The following is a 9,977-nucleotide window of genomic DNA, read 5'->3' on the forward strand; positions in this document are numbered from 1 at the left end:
GTGAGATCCCAATGGAAAGAACGGGTCATCAAAGAAGGAGGTACCTTTCTCTGAAGGAAGGAGAGAACTTCCACTTTGACCATGGTCTTGTCTAAATATGATCAGAGTCGGTGAACTCAGGGGGCTTCCATAGCCTTGGCAGCTCATGACAAGAGCCTAGGGTGATTACTGATGTCATAAACAAGAGTGTCAATTTGTTAAGTCAACAACAGGAGTCACTGTGCACTTACTCCTCATGTAGGATCTTTGTCCTTAGTGTGCTGTACACTGAGATTTAATGCTATAACTAGGACTCAAACAGTATTTTTCACTTTATGTTTCTGTGTGGGAGCAAACTGTTGAAATCTTTACTTAATGTATGCTAAACTGATCTTCTGTATATAAAGAGAATCGAAAATGAATCTTGATGTGAATGGAAGGGGAGAGGGAGTGGGAAAGGGGAGGGTTGTGGGTGGGAGGGACGTTATGCTGGGGAAGCCATTGTAATCCATAAGCTGTACTTTGGAAATTTATATTCATTAAATAAAAGTTGTATGTGCAAAAAAAATTTAAAAAAACAAATATTTTTATAAAAACTTAAAAACAATAAAGCTAAAACTTTTTTAAAAACAGAAAACCTTTAATGTCTTGTTTAAGAATTTCTTTTTTTTTTTTTAGCTTTTATTTAATGAATATAAATTTCCAAAGTACAGCTTATGGATTACAATGGCTTCCCCCCCATAACGTCCCTCCAACCCACAACCCTCCCCTTATCCACTCCCTCTCCCCTTCCATTCACATCAAGATTCATTTTCGATTCTCTTTATATACAAAAGATCAGTTTAGCATACATTAAGTAAAGATTTCAACAGTTTGCTCCCACACAGAAACATAAAGTGAAAAATACTGTTTGAGTCCTAGTTATAGCATTAGATCTCAATGTACAGCACACTAAGGACAAAGATCCTACATGAGGAGTAAGTGCACAGTGACTCCTGTTGTTGACTTAACAAATTGACACTCTTGTTTATGACATCAGTAATCACCCTAGACTCTTGTCATGAGCTGCCAAGGCTATGGAAGCCCCCTGAGTTCACTGACTCTGATCATTTTTAGACAAGGCCATGGTCAAAGTGGAAGTTCTCTCCTCCCTTCAGAGAAAGGTACCTCCTTCTTTGATGACCCGTTCTTTCCACTGGGATCTCACTTGTGGAGATCTTTCATTTAGGTTTTTTTTTTCCCCCAGAGTGTCTTGGCTTTCCATGCCTGAAATACTCTCATGGGCATTTCAGCTGGATCCGCATGCCTTAAGGGCTGATTCTGAGGCCAGAGTGCTGTTTAGAACATCTGCCATTCTATGAGTCTGCTGTGTATCTCACTTCCCATGTTGGATCATTCTCTCCCTTTTTGATTCTATCAGCTAGTATTTGCAGACACTATTCTTTCATAGAGGGGGCAGAGCTGTGGCATAGCAGGTAAAGCCACCGCCGGCAGTGCCAGCATCCCATATGGGCACCGGTTCGAGTCCCAGCTGCTCCACTTCTGATCCAGCTCTCTGCTATCGCCTGGAAAAGCAGTAGAAGATGGCCCAAGTCCTTGGGCCTCTGCGTCCTTGTGGGAGACCCAGAAGAAGCTCCTGGCTTCGGGTCAGCACAGCACTGGCTGTTGTGGCCAATTGGGGAGTGAACCAGCAGATGAAAGACCTCTCTCTCTCTGCCTCTCCTTCTCTCTGTGTAACTCTTTCAAATAAATAAATCTTTTTTTTAAAAAAAAAAAAAAAGGAATGTCAGAGAAAACATATATTAGCAAGACTAGGAATAAAGAGAAATGTTTAATGTCCTACAAAATATAATTAACCCCATTTAAACCATAAAGAAAACCAAAAATGACTACTTATCAAAAAATAGATAGATAAATGACAATAATAACATACCCCAAAAGTCTTTCAATTTGAGTTCTACCTAATTTTAAAAGGACAAATAATTATAACATTATTTAAATTACTCCATGCCAAAGAAAATGGTAAGATGTTTCCCAATTCATAAAACCAGTGTGACTTTATTAGCAACACTTAGCTTGAAATAAACCTAAAACCTATAAACCCAATTATAGATTCCTATGGCTACATAAAAAATTATTCTAATACCTAGTGGCCTAACACAATATTTATTTTGCTTAGGAATCCTTTTGGACAGTATTCAGAGGATAACTCACCTCTGACCCTGTCCCCATCAACTAGAAGGGCTTGAGGGCAGAGGACTGAAATCATATGAAGACTCACTCACTAACATGTCTAGTAGTTGACACTGTCAGATGAGACTTTAGCAGGGACCAGGTTACCTACACACGGCTTGTGTGTGTGGCCAAGGTTTCCTTACATCAAGATGGCTGGGTTCCAAGGGTAAGCATCTAACAGAGCCAGACAGACACGTTATCACCTTTTATTACCTAGCTCGAAAGTCAGGCAGTTTCACTTCCTCCACAATGTAAAGACCAATCCAGGTTCAGGGGAAGGGGATATGAATGCCATCCCTTGATGGGAAATGGGAAGTTCTAAAACAGCATGCTGGACCACAATTATCACTGAAGTCAAATGCAACACATCACAGTCTACACTCTGAACATAGTAGTTCACAACACCCAACCCCATGCAAACTCTCATTCCCTCCCTAACATCAGCAACATCAGACGAATGATTGAAACCCAGGTACGGTTAAACTTCTTAATTATAATTTCTCAAATGGAATCTTCTATGTGCATTTCCTTTTATTCCAAAGGGGTATAAACTGAAAAAAGATAAATTATCTGTTTCTACAAACCATAAACACATTATGATAGAACAGATACCAGAAAAATGCTATAGCTACACCATTCAAGAAAGTAGAAAGGAGATACACAAAAGTCATTGGTCCAAGACAGAAATGCACAGGGTTCATGGTACTGCTTCCTTGATTCACACTCAGTTGGGCTGCTTCAAAACAATTCTCTGTGGCTCATGGCTCTCCATGTTCTTAGCATGCTTCCTATTTATAGAAGTTTGAGATCCAAAGAACTCTTAATTTTATGTTGTCTCTGTGCCTTTCAGTCCAAGTCGATTATAATCTTTTTAAAACTGTGCGGACCAGCCGGCGCCACAGTTCAATAGACTAATCCTCCGCCTAGCGGCACCGGCACACTGGGTTCTAGTCCCAGTCGGGGTGCCGGATTCTGTCCCGGTTGCCCCCCTTCCAGGCCAGCTCTCTGCTGTGGCCAGGGAGTGCAGTGAAAGATGGCCCAAGTGCTTGGGCCCTGCACCCCACGGGATACCAGGAGAAGCACCTGGCTCCTGCCTTCGGATCAGCGCGGTATGTCGTCCGCAGCGCGCTGGCCGCGGCAGCCATTGGAGGGTGAACCAACGGCAAAGGAAGACCTTTCTCTCTGTCTCTCTCTCTCACTGTCCACTCTGCCTGTCAAAAAAAAAAAAAAATGGTGTGGACCAAGAGAATGAAAAGCCACAGACTGGGAGAAAATATTTGCAAAAGACACATCTGATAAAGCACTGTTACCTAAAATACATAAAGATTTCTTAAAACTCAACAATAAGTGAACCTCCCAATTAAAAAGCAGGAAATAATTGTGAACAGACACCTCATTGAAGACATAAAATTTGGAAATTATCATATCAAACAATGTCCACATCATATGTCATTAGCAAATTGCAAATTAAAACAGCAATGAGATACTGCCACACATCTATTAGAATAGCCAGAATCCATTCATGGACGATGCCAACTGCTGGTGAAGATGTGGGGCAGCAGGAACTCTCACTCATTGCTCATGGGGGTACAAAATGGTACAGCCAGTTTAGAAAAGAGTTTGGCAGTTTCTTCCAAAACTAAGCACATTTTTATCATTATGATCTAGCATCCACACTTTTTGGTATTAATCCACATGAACTGAAAACATATATCCACACAAAAACCTGCACAGAGATGCTTACAGAAGCTTTAATCACAATTTCCAAAACTTTGAAAAAATCAAGATGTCTTTCAGGAGAGAAATAAATTCTAGTATATCCAAACAATGGAGTGTTATTCAAAAATGAACTATCAAAGCAAGAAAAGACATGGAGGACACAAGAACATATTACTAAGTGAAAGTCTGAAAATGCTACATACTCTATGATTCCAACTATATGACAATCTGGAAAATGCAAACCTATGGCTTCTAAGATTATAAAAACTAAAATTTGTGGTTTTCAGGGATAAGAGGTAATAGAAGGATGAATAGGCAGAACACAGAGAAAATTTTAGGGCAAGGAAATCACACTGTATGATACCATAATTGTGGATCCATGCCATTACACAGTTGTAAAAACCCATAGAATATACAACACCGAGAATGAACCCTAATGTAAACTACAAATTTAGGGTAATATAAACAAAAGTTCATTGGATGTAAAAACAAAACAAAACCACACCAATCTGATACAGTATACTGATAGTGGGAAGACTTTAAGGGAGGAGACAAGGGGTCTATGGGAACTTCATATTTTCAGCTCAATCATGTCATGAACCTGAACTCTGCAAAATAAAGTCTATTTAAGATAAATAAACTAAATTGATAACCCACTCCATTAGATAAATGCCATACCCACAAATCTCTATAACTTTTTGAGTTTCCTATAAGGGTGTCAAGGGACAGTGCCATAAAATTCTTAGAGGACCTTTTGTTTAATGAAGATCAGGATCTTCAAGGCATGGCATGTCCTTGAGCTCCTTAGAGAGACTATAGCTGTATGAGGCATGACATTAATTTTGCTGGGGTTTTAACTAAGAGTGTCACAATCCCTCTCTTGGCTTCATAGTAAACCATATTTTCCTGACAATATCCTAGGTTTGATCCCCTTCCAAAAGCCTTTTCTTAATTTTAGAATTGTCTGTCATCTGGAAAAACTGGAATAAAGAACGTTTTCTTTTCAAGACCAACAAGTTCTTGTTCCTTTATGTATTTGACAATTCTTTCTTTAGCTTAGCTCTCGCCCATCATATTTTACCCTAAGAAACAGGAAGCAGCCAGACAACACCTTCAACCTTCTCCCTGGAAATACTCTTATTGTAGAATTCATTATAACCATTTTCCACTTTCTGCATTCCCATGGATAGCAATGTTGCTAAACTTTCTGTCACTACATAAAAAGGATCCTTTTCCCCCCAGCTCCCAATGATATGCTTTTCACTTTCCTTTAAAGCCCCTGATAGCCTACTCAAGGCTTCCACAAACAATCTCTTCAAGGTCTTTTCATTTTCTGCCCAATGTCTAGTCCTAGACTAGCTTCAATCACTGCCACATTTTTAGGATTCTGTTACACAGCACCCTACTTCCAGATATCAAAATCTGCTTCAGTTTATTTTAGTGCATAACAAACTTTCCAAATTTTGGTGTCTCAGAACAACAACAATATTTATTTTATCCATTGTTTCATCATTTGGGAAGAGCTTAGTTGGGACAATTCATTTCTCTACTGAGCATCAGTTGAGGCTGCTCAAAGGCAAGGAACTGAAATAATCTGAAGCCTTATCCAAATGTCTGGTGGTTGAGTCTGGCTGTTCATTGAGACCTTAACTGGGGCTATAAGCAAGACACATGCACTTGCCTCTCCATGCGGCCTGGGATTCCTCACAAATTCCAATAAGCCATGGAAGTCATGCAATGTAACTTCTTCAACTCACAAGGGAGTCAAAGTCCTGTCCAAAATGCAAGGTAAGGGAGATGGACTACATCTCTTGACTCAGGGAAGCATTAATGTCCTAGAAGATCACGAGAGGATAGAAATATTATTGTGACCCTTACAGGGAAACAAAACCTACCAAATAAATAAAGACACAGTAACCTTAAATAAAGTACATTAAATACAGTATGACAACTTATCAAATGAATCTTATACCACATTTCAGGACTATAAGGGTATTCAATATCAGAACTATGGAAATGTAATTAATTTCATTGATGAACTAGCATATTTAAAAATATAACATAAACAAAATTAGATTCAAATGACAGATCTGGGGGAAAAGGACTTGAAACACAATGACAAAGGGTTATTTTCTGTACCATAGATTGTTACCTTTCTTAAGAAAAATGCACAACTCAAAAGAAAATTAAACAAAGAAAATAATAGGCCATTATTTTATGTTTTATTTATTTGAAGTTTTTATTTTTATTTAAAAAATGTTTAACATGGGCCAGTACTGTGGCATCAGGAGTTAAGCCACTATGCCATATGGGTGCTGGTTCAAGTCCCGGCTGCTCCACTTCTAATCCAGCTCCCTGTAAATGCCATGGAGGATGACCCAGGTGTTGGGCCATTGCACCCACATGGGGAGACCCAGAGAGACTCCAGTCTCCTGGTTTCAGCCTGGCCCAGCTCTGGCCATTGCAGTCGTTTGGGTAGTGAACCAGCAGATGGAAACTCACTCTTTCTTTCTCTCTCTCTCTCTCTCTCTCTCTCTCTCTCTCTCTCTCTCTCCCCCTCACTCTCCTAGTAACTCTGCCTTTCAAATAAATAAAATAAATAAAATAAATAAAAATAAAATAAATTTTAAAATGTTTAACAGACATATAAAAGTTGTACATATTTATGGTATACTATGTGATGTTTCAATACATGTGTACATTGTGTAACTCCAATCAGGGAAAATACCTCTATCTCCTCAGAATTTTACATTTCTTTATGATGAAAACATCCACACAAAAAAATCAAATGGCACTAAGATTATCTAATAGAGAAATACAGAACACAGTAATGAGAAATCTCTTTATATCTATCAGACTGGCAAAATTAAAAAGAACTGCAAGGGGTGGGTGCTTTGTGCAACAGTTAAGGTGCCATTGCCCATGTCAGAGTGGCTAGATTCAAGAACTGACTTCACTCCCTATTCCAGCTTCCTGCAAATACATACCCTGGGAGGCAGTAGGTGATGGTTCAAGTGGTGGGGTACCTGCCACCCATATGGAAGACCTAGATTGAGTTTTCAGCCCCTAGGCAGTAGATGGCAGCTCTTGCTCACTCGCTCTCTCTTATTCAAAAGATTTTTACATAAAAAAGAGCTATACATCTACATTGGTGAGATATGAGTAAAAGAAGGCTCTTGTACACCACTGGTGATAATGTGAAGTGCTAGAGTATTTTCTGACAATCTATTAAAAATGAAATTGCAGACACATTTCCACCTAGTACCTCCTTCCTAGAAATCTATGCAACTGAAATAGAAGCCCTGATATTTGAGTACATAAGTATAAGGGTCTATGCTACAGGGAAACAAAAAACTGGTGAATGGCCAGGAAATTATAATCCTCCCTCATCATGGAATATTATGTAAGCTTTTAAAACAATCAGTCAGAGCTAAACCATATCCTGGAAAGAATAAAATAAATATTTTTTTTAAACAACAAGTTTATTTTCATGTAAGAAATGATTGAGAGGCCTGTGTGTAGCACACCAGGTTAAGTCACTGCTTGAAACACTCGCATCCCATTTAGGTGTCAGTTTGAGTCCCAGCTGCTCTACTTCTCATCCAGCTTCCTGCTTGTGCATATGGAAAAAGCAGTAGAAGATGGGCCTCTGCCACTCATGTGGGAGACAAGGATAGAGTTCAGTCTCCTGAGTGTTGCAGCCATTTGGGGAGTAAATCAACAGATGGAAAATCAATCAATCACTCCCCCCCAACCCCCATCACTCTACCTTTCAAATAAATAAGTAAATATTTTTAAAAGAGAGAAATGGGGGTGGGGGGGCATGGTGCAGTAGGTTAATCCTCCGCCTGCGACGCCGGCATCCCATACGGGTATTGGACCTGCTCCCAGCTGCTCCTCTTCCAATCCAGCTCTCTACTGTGGCCTGGGAAAGCAGCAAAAGATGGCCCCGGGTCCCCGGGTCCCCGGGCCCCTGCACCCATGTGTGAGACCGGGAAGAAGCTCCTGGCTCCTGACTTCAGATCAGTGCAGTTCCGGCCGTGGTGGCCATTTGCAGAGTGAACCAATGGAAGGAAGACCCTTCTCTCTGTCTCTCCCTCTCACTGTCTGTAGCTCTACCTCTCAAATAAATAAATAAAATCTTTAAAAATGAGAGAGAGAGAGAGAGAGAGAGAGAGAGAGAGAGAGAAATAGGGGCCAACACTGTGACACAGTAGGTAAAGTATCTGCCTGCAGTGCCAGCATCCCACATGGAGTCCAGGATGTTCCACTTCTGATGCAGCTCCCCGCTGATGGCCTGGAAAAGCAGTGGAGGATGGCCCAAGTACTTGGGCCCTTGCACCTGTGTGGGAGACCCGGAAGAAGCCCCTGGCCCCCGGCCCTGGATCAGCCCAGCTCTGGCTGTTGCAGCCATTTGGGGAGCAAACCAGTGGATGGAGGACCTCTCTGTCTCTCTCTGTCTCTGTCTCTCTCTCTCTCTACCTGTAACTCTGCCTCTCCACAGTGGGTAAAGCCACTGTCTGCAATGCTGGCATCCCATATGGGTGCCAGTTAAATATTGTTGAAATAAAGGTAAATGCAGAAAAGTGCACACAAATGATCTTATATTTATAAAATACCAAAAAAAAAAAAAAACACTTAACTGTAGATGTCCATAAGGATACATACAAAGACAATATGTACGGTGGCTAAAAAAAACTGGAGTCAGACTGCCCAAATTCAAATCCACATACTTTCCTTGCTTTTCCATGCCAATAAGAGTGGCTAAGTCACAAAGTTGATGTGATGAGTAAAAGAGACAATAGATATAGGGCCCTTAGAATAGTGTCTGGCATTATCATAAGCACTATAAAAGTGTTCATTCTCATGATTATATATGCATGGATAAAAATACAGAAAAACACATTAGGTTATTAATATGAAAAGAGGGAAGCAGGAGTCAAAGAAGAAAGGAAAGAGAAGAAACTCATAAAACAGAGGAGAAAAGTTCACACTGAAATATAAGCATGAAATATATGATTAAGTTAATGTATTTACATAAAAATGAAGTTAGATATCTTTATTAGAAATAAAAGTAATTTTAAAATAGAGAAATTTTATTATTATTCTGGGGAAGAGAAACCTCATTGAGAGGACAATTGGATATTTCATGTTTGTTTTATAATGACCAGGGTCAGTGCTAAGGCATAATGGGTAAAGCCACTCCCTGCAGTGCCAGCATTCCATATGGGCAATGGTTCCAGGCTGGCTGCTCCACTTCCTCTACTATGGTCTGGAAAAGCATTAGAAGATGGTCTTCAGCCTTGGGCACTTGCACCCGCATGGGAGACCCTGAAGAAGCTCCTGGCTCCTGGCTTCAGATCCACCCAGCTCTGGCTGTTATGGCCATCTGGAAAGTGAACCAGCACATGGAAGATCTCTTTCTCTCTCTCTCTCTCTGCTTCTATCTCTCTGAAACTCTACCTTTCAAATAAACAAATCTTCAAAAAAAATAATAATGACCAATTCCTGTAGTGACTAAATATAAGAAAGGAAGAGGAATTACAGCTTTATAAAAAAACTGTAACTGACAATGTTCATGCATTTAAAATGTCAAATTACTCTTGAAATCACTCATTACTATTTGTTTTACACCAACAGTATATAACACTTTGTAAGTAACAACATTTATTTTATTTTATCCACTTTATAGTCAAGTCAGATTGTTATCATTCTTTGCCATTTCAAATAAAAGAAAACTTATTTGGAGAGATTACTTGAACTTCTCAAAATGAAACACACATTTGTTGTTCTGCAACTTGAACCTTGCTTATCTGACTTCAAACACTCTTGGCACCACAATAAGTTGGTAGTATTGTTACATGTGATTACATAATACAAACAATGTGTGCTATATAAAAATGAGGGGAAAATTATTTTGCATATAAATTATTCTTTTCTTGTTGCTTCAGTTACTTATTTCCAAATGAAACTATCCTAAATTTAGTATCATAACACAACCACCATTTCACAATGCATATAGATTCTGAGTTAGGACTTCAGAA

Source organism: Oryctolagus cuniculus, chromosome 12 (assembly GCF_051225735.1).
Source record: "Oryctolagus cuniculus isolate XC-2025 breed Fujian yellow rabbit chromosome 12, ASM5122573v1, whole genome shotgun sequence".
In the NCBI taxonomy this organism is placed as follows: Eukaryota; Metazoa; Chordata; class Mammalia; order Lagomorpha; family Leporidae; genus Oryctolagus; species Oryctolagus cuniculus.